This window comes from Centruroides sculpturatus, unplaced genomic scaffold (genome assembly GCF_000671375.1).
Source record: "Centruroides sculpturatus isolate CEXI.00-Female unplaced genomic scaffold, Cexi_2.0 scaffold1498, whole genome shotgun sequence".
Taxonomy (NCBI): Eukaryota; Metazoa; Arthropoda; class Arachnida; order Scorpiones; family Buthidae; genus Centruroides; species Centruroides sculpturatus.
In genome coordinates, this window is record NW_019385781.1 from 72,268 (window position 1) to 95,721 (window position 23,454).

The 23,454-nt window shown below is 31.7% G+C and overlaps 1 pseudogene; it reads right to left on the reverse strand.

The window, feature by feature from the left end:
* Positions 1–864: 864 nt before the first annotated feature.
* Positions 865–23,454, reverse strand: part of LOC111642082 — a 25,329-nt pseudogene continuing 2,739 nt past the window's right edge.

The following is a 23,454-nucleotide window of genomic DNA, read 5'->3' on the forward strand; positions in this document are numbered from 1 at the left end:
TTCATTTTTTTCATAATTAATATAAAGAACAGTAACCATTGAATAGATACGAGCTTCGAATAACTACAAACCAATCAATACATGACCCCTCAATATAATAATTTTACTTTAATTAACGACTATAAATAGACAATAGCAAATATTGGATAACACAATGTAAATATATATATATAATATCAGTTCTTGTCTGCACTAACTAAACAATATAACCAGAATGATTTAATACAGTAGAAGTTAGTCATCAGACATTACTGATCCATATTTAGTTCAACAAATCTCTCTGTTACTTCTGTTAAATGTGACTTTTGTTTGAAACAAGGGCGAGAATGTAACAACGAAAGAACAACTGGAGTAAAAAATAAAGCGTGAAAAGCAGTTTCCATTGTGATTAAACACACAACTTTCAGAAATGTAAGGATTCCGTACGATTCTTTATATATGAAAATATTCCTATAATAGTCGACAAAGTTCCCTGAATTATAGGAAAGCCAACATGATACAACGAATCCTTTATCCTATCCTTCGACGTTTTGCAATTTGACGTCACAAAAGCATACGCAATATGAGCCGGATAATTAAGGCAAAATCCGACGCACAGAATCAAACTTATAAAAGATAATATATCTAAGTTAATTCCCCACAAGCTCATGTAACCCAATGTTTCTATCGTAGTAGAAACAACAGAAACTGCCAGTAAAAGAGAACAGATGATGTTCGGAATCACACTGAAAAAAACAATAGCGATCAATAACCCAGTCATCCAAAACAGTTGTTTAGCTAAGCCGTCGATGATTAGCCCTTGTTCTATCATAGTTTGTAATAAGTTATAAATAAAAACTGGAAATGGTGCTTCATCTGCAATCTTCATANGATGTTCGGAATCACACTGAAAAAAACAATAGCGATCAATAACCCAGTCATCCAAAACAGTTGTTTAGCTAAGCCGTCGATGATTAGCCCTTGTTCTATCATAGTTTGTAATAAGTTATAAATAAGAACTGGAAATGGTGCTTCATCTGCAATCTTCATAAAATCCTTTGTAGTTTCAATCTCAATTTCTCTGTTACGTATATTTTTCGTAGTAACAAGAAATCGACTGAAAATAATCTCGGATCCATCCGGACTGAATACCAAATCGTTTGAGAATTGCTCGGCTAATTTAAATCGCAGGAAAACTCGAAGTCCTTCCATGAAATCATATTTGTTTGACATATTGTAACCTTTCAATGCGTATTTTGCAACTGGATTTTTCTGAAATTCTTTGTAATATTTCAGCCAAGAAACAGTTAAGCGTGAATCGGCAACGTGAGGATGAGACTCAAATCTTCTAAGAAGATCTTCCACCGATTTCTGAACGTTTTCCTCTGAATAATCGAGTGTTTTGTTAATGATTATGTGAATAGGAGAAAAGTATTCGGTGAAGTGTTCGTAATAAACTCGAGAACTTTCGAATATATCTGAACCGGGTGAATATATATTTTGCAAATCTAATCCGTGTTTAAAAAAATACACTCCATAGCATCCAAACCCTAAATTGATGACATACAGAATCAATACGATCACTTTCGTTGGTGTATAGAAAAGAAAGTCTCCCAAATTATCTCTAATTATTTTCATGAAAAATTCTTCATTTTCTTGGATTACTTGACAATCGTCTTCTTTCCGTGCTGAAAATGAATGAACATGTTACACACTTTACAATTATGTAGATAACTGTATGAATTATAACCAATGAGTTCTTTTCATATTAATTAACGATTAACTAATACGTGTATTGCGTTGCAATAGTGTATTGCGTTATTAATAATTCTAATTATATTTTTAAAGAAAATTTTCAGAATGAGAAAATATTATGACTTGTTCACTTCTTTCATATCTTAACATCAATTGTATACATAATTAAAAAGTACTAAAGTAAACGATGTTAGAGATTTGATAAATGGTACAGTATTATCTATCAAATGTTCCAATACTAACGTATAACATTAAGCTAGAAAATAATTAATCTAAATATGATTAGTATTTAAATTTACCATACGCCTTGAATGTAATTGGATGAAGACCTTTTTCCTCTCTGTACCCGCTTAACGCCATACATCCAGCAAAGAACGTCATCTGGAAAACATAGGTAAAGACTATGCATGTTGCAGAATAAATGCAAAAGATTTTTACAAGAACAATTGGTGCTGTCATTCCGATGCAATAAGAAAACAAATTAGTAATTGACGTCAAGGTGATTGACACTCCGGCTGCAGCAAACATGTCCGCCATTCGCTTTTCTACAGGTTCTTCAGGATCGGTAATTCTCCAACTGGCAATCAGCACGAAACTGTCATCCACTTCGGTGACTAAACCAGAGGAAATAAAAAATCATTATTATCATACATTTGTTTATTATAACTTAATATATAATGAAAAGTTCATACCTAGCACCAAGAATGGAATACATATATTAGTGTAAGCGTTCTCCATTCCGCAATATCCCAGTAATCCGAAGGAAGTGACGATTGCCATTCCAGCAGAGACAACACAGGCTAATCCCATCCAAGGTTTGCTTCTTATTAAATTGTGACTCATCAGTGTCGTCATCGAGAAAACAGAAATAAACAATACACAGGCTCCTATCCGATATCGTAAATCGTAAAGATATGTCTTAATATCGTTTTCTGTTAACCAAAGTGAATTGATAAATGGTTTGATATTTTGGAAGTTATGATTTTGTATTCTTCGATATACTTCGGCCACCCAAATTTCTCCAAACTGAATGATTTTTTATCAGTTCTGTCAATCAGGTAAAGCAATCGGATGGCTTGAACACGTTTGACGTACTCATTTTCGTCTGTTGTGATACCTCCCAAATTCATGACGTACGTTTCGTAAGAATAAGTTAAATTATCGATGTCAACCGGATATTTAAACTTTCTCTTTCCACTTACCACATTATCCGCATCGTTCATAATTTCGAAAAATGAGTTTTCGTAACATTTGTTACGCACTTTAGCGCAGATATCACCATATCCGATTGTTCGATTAAACATTTCGATGGTGCAATTTTTAACTATTGAATCAGCTACTTGTAACTCCTGAAGAATTTCTTTTTCTAACATATTTGTTCCATTTCTACTTGTAAAAAATAATATTATCCCATCAGGAATTCGTGTAAATCTTATTTCATCAGAAACTGATGCAGTTTTCCACGTTTCTTCAATAAATATCTGTGTAGATAAGACATTACCTCTATCGGCTTTCAGACTATGAATTACATTTCTTTTATAATGAAGCTTAAAGATTCCGGCTATTGAACAAGCTGAAATTAATATGGGGACGATTATAAAAAAGTGTGGATGTATTCCAATCAACGTTCCTAAACGTTTAAAAACTTGTAATAATTTTCTTCGAATAATATCTAACTTCATTATTCCAAATGTAAATATTCTGTAATTAAAAAAAACAGCGTGAATTAGTATAAATTGAAAGTTTCAATAGTTTTGGCTCTACAGCTTTGCATAGCGAATTTCGGATAATTCTACGCTTTTACACCTTATATTTAGTGTTAAGTGATCGTTTTCCGCCACGATAATGGATGCTTATTAAGTAATTTTAATTCTTGTGTGACTGGTTTAATATTTTCAAAAATATTCTCGTCTAAAAACATACAAATTAAACTTTGTTGATAAATCTGGGCTTATTGTAAGTAATGTTTCGATGGCTGCTACTGTTATTTTATTTCAGTAATTCCGTGCTGTTTTTTGCGCTAAAATCTTCAACAAATGGCTGATAGTCAGACGTTACAGGTTGTTACCAGAAGAGAGAATAGCGTGGACAGCTGGCTTGGTGGTGTGTTTTTCAGCTCCTGCACATCTTGGCGAATTTTGTGAGTTTCTTTTCATTTCGAATGGTTTTTTTTGGTGTCCTCGTGTTCGTGACAACGACAAGAGATGACTATTCTCATATTTTGTGGATCCACCCAGTAGTTTTGAAAATTTCTCAATTTTACAACCATGCAATATTTGAGGAGTTAACTAATGACCGTTACAAGGACCATGTATCGTCTTCTCAGCATTCATCAATTGTTAACAGCATTCCGATTATTGTGATTTTTCATTTTTTGCGATTAATAACACTTCTATATTGTTTGCTCTATTTTACTGCTTGACTCCATAAACATTTGCTTACCTTTTAATTCCTCTTAATACTCTTCTAGTAAAAACCGCAGCTCAATTGACGTATCATTCTGCTCGAACAACAGCATTGCACTTATCTCAGACATGGAGGTTTCTGAATCAGACTTGTTGAGTGACATCTTTTTTAGTGTTTACTGGTACGATAAAAGTGACACAAACAATGGTCATTTTGATACTGTTTCATTATTGCTGTCTGGAGCATGTTAACCAGCCTCTTCTTTCAACAGATGTCTGGCAACTAAATAGCAGAGGTGAGGCATGCACATGGATAGATTACTGAATACAGTCTGTCAGTGAACAATACATTCCAACAACCACTCAACGAACAAAAGCCATGGTGTAAGTCAACAAAGTAACTCATGGTGCAACCAGTGGCTTCATAATTTGTGGAAAATAATAAAGAACTGAGAAGAAAATTCAGATATGCTGAGACGATTTGCTGCGAGATCAATTTAAAAAACGAAATCTAGAACACCAGAAAGTTTACAAGGCAGAAATCTTAAACGCAAAGATTTAGTCATGGAGTGAATTCTGCTCAAGGATATCCTTAAATTCCTCAGGCTATATCACAATAATTTGCGCAGAAAATTCTTTCGTTTACGTTAATAAAATTATGAATAACTTGTTACGCAACTATTGCTGTAAATGTTAAACGTAAACATTTCAATTGTCATTTGCTAGAAATAAAATAGTGTAATTTCCCGCAATCATTATTTCATTTATATACTAGATAATTACAACTAGGTGTATTCATGTGGGCTTGTCACTTTGCTCTGTTCGATATTGAGAAAATCCAAAGGAAATTATGCAAGCACAGGCCGACGAGAAAAGGATTGATAGTAGAAATAAGTAAGGAGCTAGAAAAAACACTTAGAAAAGCGAATAATGAGACAGCAATGGCAGATGCTGATTTTAGCTGAGATATGGAGATATTTGGGCAAAGAGTGTATGTATAGTTTATGGACTCATATTGAAAAGCTGTAACAGAAAAAAAGGAGACCGGACGATTGCATGACAACTTAATTTGGTGGAAATTTACAAAGAAAAAATGAAATGTGCAGGAATGTGGAATTACAAAGGAATTAAATTGATGTCGCACTCAATCAATATCTGGGAGAGAATTGCAGAAGTAATGTTAAGACAAGAGACAGCTACAGGTGAGGAAGACTTTGGTTTCTCGCCAGGAAGAAAAACAACATATGCGATCATTGCCCTAAAGTAGCAGATAGAAAGATATAGAGAGTTTGAGGCAGAACTGCACTTGTTGTTCATAGGCCTGGATAAAGCCTACAACAAAGTGCCTGGACAAGAGATATGGAGATGTATATAAGTAAAGGAATTGCAAAAAAGTATGTAACACTTGTAAAGGAAATGTATAACGGTACAATCCCTCAAGTAAATTGTACTGTAGGTATAACAAAGGGAGTCACTGTGAGAGTTTGGCTACACCAGGGCTCAGTCTTTATAGAATAATTATTGTTCAGTGGTGTGCCTTCCTTGGAAGCGGTGAAAGCGCCACTTCCCTTGTATTATCTAAAATTTAAATACATATTGCGCGATTATTTTCATATTTTAACGTACTTTCAATTAATTAAAATTAATTTATTATTATAACCGCATTATGTATCTTATTACAAATTTTTATACTACATGTGAAAAAAACGATAAGATTGCTATTACATATTCGAATATCAGTGACAAAATGAATGAATAAATAACGAGTAAATTTATAACTTAACTTACTGATAGGATTTTACTGGTATGTTTTTATGATAGTTCTGTATAGATGACAGGAGTTTTAAAAAAAATTCATTAAAATATTTGATGTATTTATTTCGCTCTCCCATCTTCTATTACTTACAAGTTTCAATGTTAAACTAGTGATATCACAAGTTAATATGTCTCATCCATAAGGGGATGCAGGAAAAAACGTGTACAATTCTTGTACAATGTTAAAAAAATAAACTGTTACTTTGGCAACCTCATTTACAACTAAATGTAATGAATGAGATGCACATGGTACAAAAAACCTCTAGAATTTATTTTCATTAAATTTACGATTTATGTATCCGTTGTCATAAAAATTTGTCTTTCCAGTACTTTCCCATGACTACAAATATTTGTGTACAAAGTAACCGGTTTCGACTTATTTCTACATAAGAAGTGGTTAAATAATTAAGAATTAGGGAATAAATAAAACCCCGCTGAAAGAGCCAGAATTTTACTTAAACAAAAGCTTAACCGAACCAATCTATAGCCGAGTACAGTGGGAACTGATTTCTTCGTAATATTACATGTAATAAAGACATAAATTTTTCCAAAAGAAAACGAAACGTAAGAGAAAACGATCGAATAAAAAAGAAAGTGAAGGAAGGTCACTGAGTTCGCTCAAAGTCGTTACTGACGTAGGCCGTTCTTCGGGTCATTTTTTACCGTAAAGCTCGCTCTCCTCCAAAAAAGGGTCTACTGTCTTGTTGACTGTGCCTCTACCGTAGATAAGGACTTTGTAATAATGAAACAGATTTACTTAGAAGAATCGCTAACGGTTACTTCCCTGACAAAGGAGTTCTCAAAAAGCATCATTTGGAGTAACAATTTTCGCGCGAAATTCGATTGTAAACCTTCATACACACACACTCTCTCTCTTCTTCTTAGTAGGCCTTAGGATAGGTTAGGTAATATAGTTATATTCATTAATAATTGTTTATACTGTAATAGTCTTATGCTAAATTTCGTTTTCTGTCACATATTGTAGTATATACTGATAATCTTTTAAATGTTTAAATAAACCTTATCAGTTAACGATAAAACTTAATGAATATCGCGCTCTAGAACACGGTAACCTGTGTCCCGACTAAATTTACAATGATGTCAGATGTGTTGGCCCTTGGCTCAGTTCACATATAATCTAAATCTATGATTATATTTTTCTTCTTTACTCAAGTGCACGTACATGATTTCGACTTAACTATACATTTCTATGAAAGAATTATTGCATAATTCACATTCAATACGTTGAGGAAACAACAACATTCGAACAATACTATAGACAAAAAAATTCAATAGTTAACGAAACACTCTTTATGGATACATTTATTTTTGAGGAAATAACCGCTGAAAATAGAAATTACAGTAAAATAGTTTTTATCGATTCTAAATTATTTACAAGTAAACATATTTATAGAGGACAACCTTAATTTTTATTTGTAATATATAATAGGAGTTTAATTTAATCCTCGAAAGAAAACGAAGTATTTTCTACAAAATAAATGAATAATTCATAAATTTCAAAAGAAAGTTGTTACAATATTTAATTATCACTCCAATTAACTATTGTTAAGCGGACAAATAAATACAGTAGAGCATCGATTATCCGATCCCCAATTAACCGTCACATCCGTTAACCGACCGTTCTTGTTGGCAAATTCAAATGTCTGCTAGTGATGTGGCGCTACAATATTTAGCTACTTTAATAGTATTTTTACGTGTTTTAGCTGGCAACATGGCTCGACCATGAAAGGGAGCCAGTATTTAACGAGACTTAATTTTCTAATTTTTAACGATACAATAGCGACGATTATTATTTTAAAAAAATTTTTGTTAGGCTTAACATCGATGAAAATTCAACGCAAAGTAGGTTAATAGCGATATACTAATATATACTAATATACTATACTAATAATGTATTTTTTCATATTTTTCGGTTATCCGTCTTTTCAGTTATCCGACCAACCCCAGTCTCCAATTGAGTCGGATAATCGATGCTCTACTGTAGTAAAGAAACATAAGCAGAAAGAACACTTGCATTATTTAACAGCATCAATGTCAAAGTGAAAATATTTGCTTAATAAAAATGCAATTAATGTTTATCGCCTACCAACTGCAACAGTCATGGAACAAAAAACTGTAAAAATCGAACAATATCATTTTAATTGCATTTCGGAAAGATTATTGTATTACTATCTGACATATATATATATATATATATATATATATTTAAGTAATATATTAATTTAAATGTATATCATTCGATATATTAATTATTTTCATTATTACAAAAAAAGAAATAAAATAGAAATAAACAATAGTATACTACATACCTGTGCGAATCTCTCAAGTGAAACTTATATCTTGTTCTGCAACTATAAAATTACTCAGCAGTTGACGTAGTTCCATACGTAATACTCTTTACGACCACTGAATTTTAAAAGATTATGCCTCAAGGTATTATAAAATTCTTCTATTATAATATCTCTATATATCTTTAATTACATTGGTACAATAATTTATAATTATCTTTAAAATAACCACATAAGTAATTAAATGTAATTTGGCTGCAGTTTTCAATTTTCAGACATATACATAACCATCGACATCGGTTCTTTGTTGGTCGGAGTTAGGTCGAAGAAAATTCAGACCAGGTGCTGAAAGAGTAGGTGCCTGAGGCATTCTATAACTTTCTATAAACAGGTTTAATCACGAAAGTATGGAGAGTTTAATTTAATATTGGCTTTTTAAATACAGCGTGACCTTGGGTATACTATCGATCCATACAACAAATTGAGGTCTAGTCTGTAATACTCGAGTGCATTTGGTTAAAATTCATACGTGATCTCACGTTTAAAAATTTAAATAATTTATATCACGACTCATTTTGCAATTAAATTTGTTAAATTGTAATATAAATAAAATTGCAGCCGGAATTTCGACGACATCACAATAACTGTTCGATTAAATTATCGTAGGAAAACAGTGTCGAAAGTTTGTATTAACTGCGATAATCCTCAGAGCAATAATCACTATAAATTTACATTAAGTTATTGTTATAGATATGTTGCAGTTGTCATAGTCACTAACATTCACACCTATTTGCAACAATAAGCGTTTATTCGTGTCTAAACCTTTTCAAATTTGTTTGCATACTTACGTGTTAAATTTATAAATTTTTTCGAATGTTTCGTATTTTTATAAGCGTATTTCTTACTGTATAATTTAAATATTGAGGAAGTATTATTTTCCTTTTTCAAAAGTTACTTTTCCACTGTTTCCATAATTACTTCCTTCTTTCTAGATGTAATTTTTGACTGATCGCATGATATGCAGAAAACCTGTTTTGAAGTCTATAAATGCAATTGGAATTTTTATTTCTAAATAATGATTTAAGTTAATTATAACTATGAATGACAAAACTCGATTTTCTTTACTTACTTTTTTACTACCCTTTTTTATGGGAAACTATGCCAACAATTTTTATATAATTTTTACATTTATGGACTCGGATACCTTGAAACGTTGAAAAATGTAAAAATGGTTAGTAGGTTTTTCTGTATATATAGAATTAGAGGGGGATACTTTGAAAGTTTTATTTTTTTCTTTATTTAACTTACAACTAATTAACATTTTTGATGATTTCAATATCTTAGTATTATTTAAAATTGCAGATATATTTTTATTAAGTTTTACACATTTATATGTTTTATTTAGGTTTTTATATATAAAATATGATGAAATTTAACAATTAATTAAATATTATCGGAAGTACAGTGTGTTTTATATTATTCAGAACAGATATAGTCAATTATCTTATGTATGTGTTTATTATTTAAATTTTTGTATATTATTTAATTTGGTTCAACGTGATGAGCTCAGAATCGAGTAATTACCGAACAGTTTTAACTAATACGGCGACGGGACTCGATTTCAATACTTTTTCATTTCAGAAGTTAACTTGAACAGTGGTGTCTGGGGTGGGGTACACATACCTCAGGCGTACACATACCCCAGGAGTACACAAATTAATAACTGGGGTATGCAAAGTTTCCTTTCAAAATACAGTATGCGTGACCTATACAGTCAAAATACTGTAATTCTAATTCAAAATGTAAAATTTTAATTTAATTAGGGGGTACAACTTATAATTATTTTCGTCTTAGGGATAGGCGATCAAAAAAGTTTTGAGAATTTTAGACATAATGTACTTTTATTATAATTATAGTCGACCACCCTATGACACTGTTGATAATTCCGTTTTATATGAATTCCATGTTGTACGAGTCACTTAGATTTTACAAATACGTGAACCGTTCACAGCCCGGCACACGAATTTGTAAAATCTAAGTGACTCGTACAACATGGAATTCATATAAAACGGAATTATCAACAGTGTTATAGGAGGATCGACTGTAGTTTATTTATATAGGACTAATATTTACGTATGATTTTATTTAAAATATAAAAAAAACAGAACAAAAAGGTAATAGAAAAAAATCTTTTTACAATACTAAAATGTTTTACCTCTATTGTACTTTTAATACAAGATTTATACAAATAATAACTAAGATATACGTCATAAATTGATAATAGTGAGGTACTGAGACAAATAGAACTGTTGATTAATTAATACAATTCGAGTATTTTTAGTAATAGTAACTGGCTGAATATTTTAAAATTGAAAACTGAGATCACGCGCATTATAGTGCAGATTTGACATTATTTCTTAAATAAAAAATAATGAAACGCTTTAAGCAAAAAGTGAATTGCGCATGTTAAAGTTAAAGAGAAAGTAGTCAAGTTGTAATTTTTCTCGATTATTCCAAACAATTGAAATTTTTATGCTAACTAATTGAAAATCGATTAGTGCCTAAATGATCTCGGGTACGTGATGAGGGATTTAAATTATTATGATTTACATAAAACACAAATTTCTCTTAATATCACTGATAATAATACATAACTCTTAATCTCTATTAATCATAAAAATAATAGATTTGATGGTTTAGGAAATAAATTTTTGTAATGAAAGTTTTTCTATGGATGTCTTGCAAAAATGAAGAAAACGTCACAGAAAACAATTTTCTAATATAAGGAAAACTTTTGCATATTATTAGCCATTGTCTTTGAGTCTAAACAACTGAAGTTGTTCTGCGAGTTTTATCATCCCTCTCTCCTTCTCAACTTCCCCAGTTGAAGAAGTAAATGTACATTCCAGGTACCGATTTTGTACGACTTTCGCTTGTTGACTACCCGGGAGGCCCTGCTATTATTCCCTCTCCTGCCGGTATTAACAGAGTAAGGTAATAAGTTCCGCTTTTTTTCCACCTCTTTAAAATATTGAAAAAAGAAAAATATTTTCAATACGAACCTCCTTCAACTGTTTAGAATTCGTTTTAAAATTTAAGATATCCTTTTCGAAAATTTGTTAAGGTTGACAAAGACCTTTGACAACGTAGACTGAAAAATAATGTTTAGCTCACTGAGGAACCTGAAGGTAGACTTCAGGAATAGGCGGTTTAATTGACGGTTTTGAAATGAAATTTTATACACGGTTATCTTACACATTACAAAGGTTATCTTATGTACAGGTTTATCACATCGAGTGATCAATATAACACATTTTAATAATTCTTTATTTTTCCAACGTACACAATTTAAAGGTAACCTCTTTAAATGTAAAGTAAATACTATAATATAGTGTAATGCATGTGTTAAAAGTAAGAAATAATCTAATAATCATGATCTTTGTTGTCTTTATTTTTTGCTTAGGCCGTGAATAAAATTGCTGTAGTGTTACGCTTTGCGAACGGGCTGGCAATGTGAAATTCTCCGGATTTTCTTCACGTTAGTAACACCAATAGATTGGCCAAGCTCCCACAGCATATAAAGGGGACGGTTTCCTATATAATGTTTATAGCAAAACCACCTCTCTCGGCAGATCAATTACTTATCTCAAGAAACATCAAGTATACAAGGTATATCATACAGTTTTAATAAAGCTACTGACTTACATCTATGAGAAAATAACATTTTGTTATTTAAAATAAATTACGGTAAATAATGTTTTAAAACCAATTTGTTTTAAAATATTAATATGCATACAGTTATTAACTACTTGCACCTAACACATAATAAAGTAACAGGAACCTATACCGTCATAAACACATTAAATTATAACAGAAATTATTATTCTAATTAGTTAATCTATGATTATAAAATTTTATGCATAAATGATTTGTTTTTATATACATACATTTAGTCTAAATAAAAATTGAGGATTAATCACTAAGAAGAAACAATTACATTGAAATTTATTATTTGTTTGTTCCCTGTTTCTGGTGAGAGATGGAGCAACTCACTTCCTATCTGCACAAATATCACAATAAAATAATCCTTTTAAGAATTTGTCACTCGTTAAATCATTAAATTCAGAACATGTTTGAAACGATAGTAGTCGAACCAGTACATAATATTTACGTAAACGTTTATCTGATCTTAATTACATATTTCTCAAGTTAAAATTTGCATAGTTACAGGAAGAATAGTGAATTACTCAAGGCATAATTTAATGAAAATTTAGGAAATATTTTATATATAACAATAATAATAAACTAGGAGGAAGGGCTGTCTGCTTTTGCAAACTTAGCTTACTAGGAAGAGAAAGGGGTGAAGAAAAGGTTGAAGGAAGGGTTCTGAAGGGAGAAGTATAAAGGAAAAGAAAAAAAATAACGCTGAAAAAAGTTATTAGGACCTCAGAGCGCTGCATCGGAAATTATTAATAACCAAAATTACAAAAGTTGACAAGACCGTTATACAGTATTAACAATTACGAGAAATGGTCCGGTTACAGTAAAATGCAGAACCCATTACATTTGCGTAGGTATAAACTAACCTTGAACACTGCAATGTTACAATAACATTAAGAACTGGTTACAATTTTAACACGCAGAGAGAATGTAAATATCAGCTTACTATGATATAATAATACAGATTGCATGGTACTGTACGTGAGAATCCGATACATATAAATAGGAATATATATTTTTTTATCTAGAATCTTTAATGAACTACCTTACTATAAATAGGGAATTTCATGTTACCTTTGTATTTATTTACGTTATCTTTTATTTGGGTGATTGCTTTGTACGTTGCCCATAGTTCAGCTTGCGTAATGCTACAATGTTTAGCAAGTTTTAATCTGAGCCTGATATATTGTCTTATTGTTGTTGTTTTGAATGCACACACCAGCTCCCATTCTGCATTCTTGCTTATATTATTATAATGCTGAACAATAAAATTATAAAATATGCAACCTTTACTATAATGCTGAACAACACCTGTTAATCAAAGATACAAATAACGATGTCGATGGGGTCAAACCTGTAGCGCACGAAAACTTGGGTTCATTACGCGTTTTTATACTTACTGCAAACAATAAAAATAATAAAATTTTACAGCAGAAAATAAATAAATGAGAAAATGTTGAAAACACACCACATACATCTTGTACCAGGTGGTCCCACCACCGCCCCTAGTACCATGCGTGACTGTACAAGGAAGTCTCACCTACTTTAGTGCAACACCACCCTCTACTAGATCTTATGTACTATACCCGTAAAAGTCACACCAGTATATTATAGTGATATGCACTTACACGTATAATACCTTGTGTACCGTTTCAAGTACCGAGTGCTTTGCCATGCACTCCATATAATAGACTAAAACTGCAGCAGGACATTAGTAAACACCACTGTTGCCGAAGCTAGTGTCTTTCCCGGCAAGAGAGGACACCATAAAAACCTTCAAAAACCTGAATACAATTAAAACCTATATATGTTGAAACTCTGTATATACAGTAGATCCCCCTATAAAACCGTTTCCTATAGTTATGATTCCTATAAAAATTGTGGCAGTATCCGTAAACAACGGTAAAAATAACTCGTATAATACGTAAAACGTCATCGGGCAGCCGAACTACTTTCCCGCTGTCCGTAGCGCCACGCTACGGACGTTTAGGCGGATAAATTGAGTTTAGTATCGTCTGTTCATATAATTATATACATATAATTATATATTAATTATATATAAATTAGGTACTGTATATATAATTATATATTAACTTAATTTATTGTAACTTTATTATAATTAAATATATATTTTTCGCCGTCTAGCGTCACGCTACGGCGAGTTAGGCGACCTATCGTCTGTCCAGTACTGTAATTTTATACATTTCTTGTGAAAGAAACATTTCTTATTTAACGGCCATAAAAATTATTTATATTAAGGATGTCTCCAAAGGTCAACGAAGTTTTCGCAGAAAAATAATATCAGAAATCGCGGCCGCGGTTTGATGCGCTGTTCCGCGACGAAACCAAGCTTTAGCAACGGGCGTAGTCGAACGGTACACACTCGGTAAGCAATCCTACAATTTTTTGTTTATAACGTAGTTTATACGGATTATTTTCAAAAAAATATACGTATTTTGGAAATGTTGAGTCGAATTAGTCTAGAATCGATTAATTTTATGAAAGAAAACCTTTCAAACAGCCGTAGTCCGTAAACTATGATTCCTACAAAATTGATTCATAAAGAACGGAACGTATCTATCGTCTTATAGGGGATCTACTGTATATACATATATAACTCTTGTACTTACAGTTAGGTTAAAATCATGTATGTTTACACTCATTTAATCAATCTCAAACATCGTATATTTAAACCATGTAACTTTGCTTTAACACACAGAAGCTCTTAGTACACAGTTATATGCTCTAAGTAACCTTTATTTACATTTATTAATCTTTAATTTTAAGATGTAGCTGGATAATCTAGCACAATTCATTAATTTTTAAACAAATATTGCAACTGACATCCAACCAGTCCTTCAGAGAGCAGAACAAGCAATCAAGTAATTAATTTCTAGTGCTAAAATTACGAATAATCACTTATGCTTCCAGCAATTCCAAATTCATTATGCCGAACCGGTTAGAAGTACTGGTCGTTTATTAAGCAAGAGTTTCCCCAAAAAATATGATATAAATTGGCAGACTTCCAGTTCGAGATACGAGAATATCTGAATAGCAAATACTGTATTACAAATTAGGAAGATATTAGATCCCTTCTGGAATATTATAATATATACAAGAGTCTAGCATTCGTCAATTATTTGTATTTTTCGACAAAATTGTATCACTATTATTATTTTTTTACTTCTTCCTCTCTATCCTAATAATTGACCTTGCGAGTTCTTTGTTGGCAGTTCATAATATCATGTAACGCCTGAATAGAGGCTAGTTTCTCTTAAAAAACCTCCCGGAAGGCATCCCCTAGGCAGATCGCCCAAGTGTTGCATTGCCATGACTTAACAAACAAACATTTTATCAGACGTTTATCATTCAGATCTACCACCTTGAAATTAATAAATAGTCCGTTGTTTTAGAAATCAAATTTATCGCTACAGAAAACTTTCGAGGTTGATTTCTACTAATTTTTATTGTATTGTGAACTTCTTATCAATGACGATCGACACTATTGATAACAATAAACAGGAAAAACAAGTCTAGTTGATGAAAGCAATAGACCTGGTGTCTTAAATGATTCAGAGCCAGGTTCGACTTTGTATCTAGTAGAGGTGCTTTTATGTTGAATTAACATTATGGCATCTAATTGTAATATCTACGTCATGCGTACATCTTACTAATTGGAAGTTGGTTAATAAAACCACTAGTAAGCATGAACTGATTGCATACCTGATTCTCAAAGGAGGTACGTTTACTTTCGACTTGAATAGTGCTAATTGGCACAAATTCAAGAATAAACTAGTACAAAATTTATTATTGAAAAATGTTGATATGTTGAAGGACAAGTACGATGTTAATTAATTAATTAACCTGTACAGCACCTGTATGCAGTGTAGTAATCCCAAATGCTATGAGTAATGCCATTTTTTAAACAGAAAATAGGCACACAGCTCCTAAGTGGTACTGTGATGAATTGGAAAGCCTAAAGAGACAGATGTATAAGAATAGAAGGGTGTTTCAAAGTTGCTCGGATAATAAGTTAAAAACAGGATAAATAAGTTAAAGGTAAATATTTGCAAAACTATGTTTATGCCAAGACTAAAGGCGACCCCTGCGGTATGCCATATAAGATTTTAACTAAACACATCAAAACTTATTAAGTGTTGGTTATTATGAGTTATCGTAATGATGGGTTATTATGGTGCTTGAATATAATGATAATAGGTCGACTAGGTTACCGATAACGTTGTTGACATTGACACTAAATATCTTAGTGTCGTAATCGGAGCCGGTATGTGCATCATGCTACACGTTACTTGTATTGCAGAACAGTGTACTAAGATCTTCTGTGTTAAACAGAACACAAGAAAACATGGTGCTCCAGTTGTGAGACTCTGTAAAATCGTGATTCTATATGAGTTAAATATAAGAGTTTATTTTTAGGGGTTTTAAATTACAGTGTTTTAGCATGGCATGGCCTTCTTAAAGATTATCGTAAGGATAAAATTAAAAAAGTTCAAAGAATGGTCCTGTTGACATTAACTAAGGCATATAGTACTGTATTTAAAAAGTGGTATTATAATGTTTGTATAACAAAAAAACATGGTTTTATGTTATAGTAGGGTGATGTTCGATGGCCAAGACAAAGATACTAGACGTGTCAGCTAGGTTAATGGTATGATGCAAGACTGGTGGAACAGGCGTACAAGGGGAGGACGTCCTATGGGTTCTTCCCCGACATTACTAAGAGGTTGAACGCAAAATGGGTACAACATAATTACTACTCTTCCCAAATATTTGGCGGAAATGGTAATTTTAAGAGTAAACTAGACGTTTAACCTGGTCGATACCGATCTATGAGAATGTGGTGCTGTGGATACTCTCCAACATTATATGTTGGATTGTATAAGTTTTAATAATGATATAGAGGAGTTTGAGCGTATTCCAAATATAGACTCCTTTTAATCTAATACAGGGGTGGGAAACCTTTTTGTTCATGAAGGCCACATTACAATTCATCGTCTGTTATAACGGCCGCAATGAAATTTTTTTGTCATTTTATCCCTAGGCTTAGGCCGCTAAGTAATTTGAAAGTTATGTAATAAAAGAAAGACAGGTGAATAAAAATCGAAAATAATTACATTTTAAGTTATTTTACTTCAGTAGGAACTTTTTATAGAAGTAATAAGTAAATGAACAACAATCTTTTAAAAAAGAAAATCATATAAACACACAGAATATAAGATTGTGAAATACTTCATTTCAGCAAGTGTTTACTCTTTATTCAAATTAATGACTTCTTTGAGTTTGCTTATTTTGAGAAAGCATTTTGATATCAGGTTCAAATATAGTGGTTCTTAGTATCAGTTGGTCTTCTAAATATTCATTTTCAACTGTGTTTTTAGTGAATTCTTGATTTGCATCAAGTACGAGAATGCAGATTTGCAACAATATGTTGTAGAAAAGCAAGACATCATTCGGCGTGCATGTTCACTAAGACAAGGGTATTCTATCGCCTTTTTCCAAATTTCAATGGGATAGTCCCTGTTGTAAAACTGAGATTTCAGGATATTATCTTCAGACATTTCTATAAGCTCCATTTGTAACTCTTCTGGAGCCTTTGATACATCAACTTAGTGAGGCTGAAAAGCAAGTTTAAGAGTACTGTTATTGTATTCTTCTACTAACGAGTCTAAAACTGACTCGTATTCTCCAAAAGATCCAGCAATATCTTTATTTTCACTCATTACCTTCGTAAAGTGAGGAAAGTGTTCATCTAAAAGTTTGGATTTAGCGAAAAGAGACTTGAAAAACAACAACTTTCACTAAATGCATGAATGTTTTGCCACATATCATAAATAAATTTATTTCTGCCTTGCAACGAAATGTTTAATTCATTTTGTTTTGACATCACATAAAATTGCAACATCTTTGTAAACGTTTAAATCTGATAAATCACAATATTTGTTGTTTTCTTTGAAAAAGCCAATTATTTGGCTTCGTAAAGATAAAATTTTGATCAATCCTTTTCCTTGTGACAACCAGCGTACTTTTGAGTGATAAGGCAAATCTATAATAAGTACTTCATCATCCATCATCAGCATGCTTCTAAATTGACGATGCTTTGTGGCATTTGCTGGAATATAGTTCATAATACTTATAACCTTTTGCAAAGTGTCATTTAGAATAGTAGATTTTGCACAAAGATTTTACTGATGTAAAATGCAATGAAAAGCAATCAGTGCACTTTGAACTTTGATTTCTCTTTTAAGATGCGTAATAAATCCTTCATTCATAGCCGTCATAGCTGGAGCATCATTTGTGCAAACACTTACCAAATTATTAATACAGTAGAGCCTCGATTATCCGAACCCCTATCAACCGACCCCTCGGTTAACCAACCGTCCTAGTAGGCAAATTTCAAATGTCTGCTATTGATGTGGCGCTACAATATTTGGCTATGTCTTGGCTACTTTAATATTACTTTTATGTGTTTTAGCTGGCAACACTGGATCGACCATGAAAGGGAGCCAGTATTTAAACGAGGCTTAATTTTCTAATTTTTAACGATACAATAGCGATGATTATTATTTTAAAAAATTTTTGTTAGGCGTAACATCGATGAAAATTCGACGCAAAGTAGGTTAATAGCGATATACTAATATACTAATTACATGGGATATAATAATATACTACACTAATAATAGATTTTTTCATACTTTTCGGTTATCCGCCCTTTCAATTATCCGACCAACCCCAGTCCCCAATTAGGTCGGATAATCGAGGCTCTACTGTATTTAATTCTACTTTGTAACATTGCTCTATGAAGTTATTAAAAATATCAAAACCCGGCTTCCTTCCTCTAAGGGTGCCTAAAGCAAGCAATTCTTCATATAATTGAAAATCATTAGTTATAGCACGAATTAAAAGCAATACCTATGTTAAATCAGTGTAATCTGAAGATTCACCCAAAGCTATTGAGTAATATACAGTTTTTTTGGATTATATTTTTTACCTGCTCTGTTATATCACGTGTCAATTCATGCCGTCTATCTGTATTAGTCCTTCTTGAAAGAGGCACATCCTTATATTTGTTAACTTAATCTGGATCTATACATCTTACCACTTCTAAAATACATTCCTTTATGAGTTCTGCATCGCTGAATGGTTTACCTTTTTTTAAGCAAATATGCAAGTTTGTAGCTGGCTTCTGTCGCACCATTCTCTTGATATAACATAGAATGGAAAAATTGTCTTTGCTTCTGTTTTCCATCTTTCAGTTTCTGCAGTGTTATCTTTCTATCCTCACCCACTAATTTGGCATATTTATTGTCTTTATGAAGAGCATAATGCTGTTGTGCATTGAATTTCTTAATTTTACCCCATCGACATCGTTACTTGTATCTTTAACAGGTGTTGATAGGCCAGGATCTAAGACCCCTGTTTAGGTCGTCAAGTATTTTTTACAAGAAAACTTGACATAGTCACTAGCTCCTGCAGATGTACACAATTTTATATGTTAGACGACATATCACATTTAATACAGAATAAAAACAGACTATTTTATAATAATATTTTTGTTTACCGTTTTAGTATATAGAATATTTTTATGTCGGTTTATTCATTTCGACAATTCATAGAAAAAATATTCGTTAAATTTCCATTAAATCAAGCTTACAGTAATTCAGTTTTTCTGACTATGCCAATTTTGTGTTAATAAATATAACATAATTAACATGAAATTTTTTCGTAAATACTGTTTACTACGAGTACTTCGACTACTGTCGTTTCAAACAGGTGATGAATTTAACGATTTTACGCGTGAAAATTCAGAAAAAAGTTATTTAATTGTGAAGTTTTGTAGACAGAAACTGAGTTGCTTTATCTCTCTTCAGAAACAAAAGGTAAGAGACAAATTATAATAAATTCGTATGTAATTTTTTATTCCCAGTTAATTATTTTCAATTTATATTTAGTCTTAAAGTATTTATTTAAATATAAACTAATTATTTATGTATAAAATTCTAGAATTATCGATTAATTAATTAAAATAATAATTTGTGTTATGATTTAAGTTTTTATAACGCGATAGATTTTTGCCATAGGCGTTATTATTATTATTATAAAATTATGTGTTGGATGCGAGTAATTAATTACTACATGCATTTTAATATAATTGGTTTCGAAACATAATTAATTGTAATTTATTTTACACGATAGAATAGTTTTATTGTATAGATGTAAATTAGTTTCTTTATGAATCATTGTTAAAATTTTAACAATGGGAGAGTGTTTTTGCACCTCCTGTCGGTGAGGGATCAATTCACGACTAACTACCGCAATTTTAGTTACAGCTTCCCAACAATTGCTCGAAAACCTCGACACTCTCAAAAACCGCATATAAGATATGCATATAAGATTCTGGCTGGTAACCTTTTATTATGTAATTTTCCCATTTCGAATGTTACCATCGTACCACTGGTGCGATAGAAAGAAGAATCTGTTCCGGTAGGGGGTTTAACTAATTCTTCGATCAACGACTTTTAATAATTGAAAAGTGATCCGTTTAACACAGGTTGTTATGGCCTTTCGAATTGTTAACTTTAACGTCCCAAAGACTGTACATAAAACTTGTTCAAATAAAAGAACGTGTAGAAATGCTAAAACAATTTCTTTTAAATAGATAATAATATGTAAAATTTCGCAACAGATTATGTAAAGTAGATGGAAAGTATGTGTATGTTTTCGTAAACATTACGTTTATAGAAAAATTCTTGGGCAGCAGTTAGAAAAAAATGTAGATTTATAAGTTGCTTTTTACACCGATGACGACGACGATGATTTTCACGGCCGATGACGAAAAAGCCTGGAGCGTCATCGTCTCCTCTTTTTTATATGAGGTCTCTCCTGGGTTTTTCCCATTATTTCACTCGGAGTTTTAGTAGTTAAGATTTAATAAACGAGTTTCACTTGTTGAGTCAAAGAGACACATGTGATGTGTCACTTCCAACAAAAAAATAAGTCAGTGGGAAACAGTTTATCGCCGGATTAAGCAGTACTTTTTCGAAGTAATAATTATCTTTTTTAAAACAACAAGAGTTTATATATATATAATCGAGACGAGTTGATAACGCAGAGCCTAAACGGTTAACAGTTGAAAGTTGAAATTTGGTAAACAGTTAGGTTACGTCACGAAAACCTACACTAAAAAAGTGATTTTTCGAAATTTTCCTGGAAAGGAGAGAGACAGCATTAAAGCTTCAACAATGGAAGTCTTAACAATGCAAGTGTTAAGAGAAAGCAACGTGCAAGATTTACAAACGCAGATGCGGTATTTTTCGCATTTTTGCGCGAAATCAAACGTATTTTTAAACCCATGTGTAAATTTTTTAATTACTCTGGAAACATGGGGAAACATTCTTGCATTCTGTGAAAATGGGTACGATTGGCTGTCAGAGCCGTAACTAGGATTTTGAACGCCTATGGCCAAGAATAAATATGGCGCCTTTTTAATTTTTATTATAGAAAAAAATAATAATTATATTATTAAACAAAATAATAATTTTATTCTAAAATAATGCTATTATAAAAAATTATCTAATGATATTTAAGTACTATATAAATATAAATATAAAAAATTTTTTGTTATTAATTTCGAATACATATTATTCCGATAACCTTCTCTTTGGCGCCTTTATTAAATTGCCGCCTATGGCAGGGGCCACATTGGCCATACCCCAGTTACGACTCTATTGGCTGTAATGTAATAATCATAATCTTCGTTATTGTTACTTTTTGCCCGAGTAATGTCGAGCTTATCTACTAGTTTTATAATAATTTTTAATAATAAATTTTTTTTCAATATTTTCTTAACAACAAAATTTTTCGTTAAATTCGGCTCTCACAGTAATATAATATTAGCAAATAACAAATTACTGACGAATGCTCTTGCTTACAGATAATTTAATAATAGGTATACAAGTAGTAGTGGTTTGTGCAGCTTTGATCACAAAATTAATATCAGATGTCGATTAAATTAAAATTACAAATAATTTTAAAAATTGCATATAAAAATTTGTTAAATGGAATTTTTTCAGATCACAAAATTAATTTTTCGATCACAAATTTGAATTAAATTAATTTTATTTTAACAATAAGACAAAGTTTAATATACAGTGGTGCCTCGTATAAAGTACGCTGCGAACAACAGACTTTCCGTTCGGCAGTTACGTGAGGCGAACAACAAACTTTCTTCGAACAAGTGCAAATGATATTTTTACTCTATTGCCGTTGCAAATGATAATCTGCTATTTTTATAATATATTAAGTGTTATTAGAATATATTATTAGTATATCTGAAGTACAGAGCTCCAGTTGGGATTCGGCTTGCTCCCTTGTTTATTACGTACATTTCCTCAGTGCAGGGTATTTACATTTATTCAAGCGTTGTGCAAATAATGGCTTCTAAAAAAACAGAAATGTGATTTCAATTCAAACAATGCAAGAAATCATCAGAAGGAGTGAAAGTTGACAACAACTTCCTTGTCGAATGGGAGAGGTTAAGAAGTTTACCAACACTCATTATCCAAACAGAGCTGAGGCCAACAGGATCAACGATCTCTACAATGACACCCTTGCCCGTCATTCATTTCCAACAGGTGTTGAAGAAGAGAGAGACACAGACCACCTTGGACATGTTTTTTAAGAAGCCAGCAAGCAAAAAACAGGATGAAACAAGAGGAGTTGACCCCGCAAGCTCCGATAGCCTCTCCTGAATCTGACTCCGATTAAAAAACAATAAAAAGAGACCCGCTGCAATGTGTAAAAACTCTGTATCTCTATGAATGTGTGAAGAAAGTGTTCCTCCACCTCCTCCTCACAACATCTGACTACCCGGCATAATTAGTGATTGCTCCATTTTCATTTTTTTAATGGTAGAGTATGATTATTTTATGCTACGAAACGAATTATATGTTTTAACACGTATTTCTATGGGAAAATGCGTTTCGTATTACGGACTTTTCACTTAACGGACGTGCACCCGGAACGGATTAAGTACGTTATACGAGGCATCACTGTATATCAATCAAGTATAGATATAAATGAAAATATACAACTCATCTTGGTACAACTTATTAAATGCTTAAGCTTGCGAATGATCATTGATTCTACTGGGTGTATTTATACTTAAATTTAACAGAAATCTATAAAAATACAATTTTTAAAATTTATATTGTAATTGAATTGAAATGAAACTTGTGTTTTTAAAATTAGTCATTAAAATAAAATGAAAGTAAAAGATTATAAAGTATAAGAATTTAACTTAAATTGTATAGTAGCAATAATAATATTGAAAAAGTGTTTTTCTTCAAATCAAATTTATACTGTGTGATCAAACCAACTTATTAAACTTTGAATTACTATATGGTTTATACTAAACCATAATTTCTTTGAAATAATATTTATTTAAGTGATAA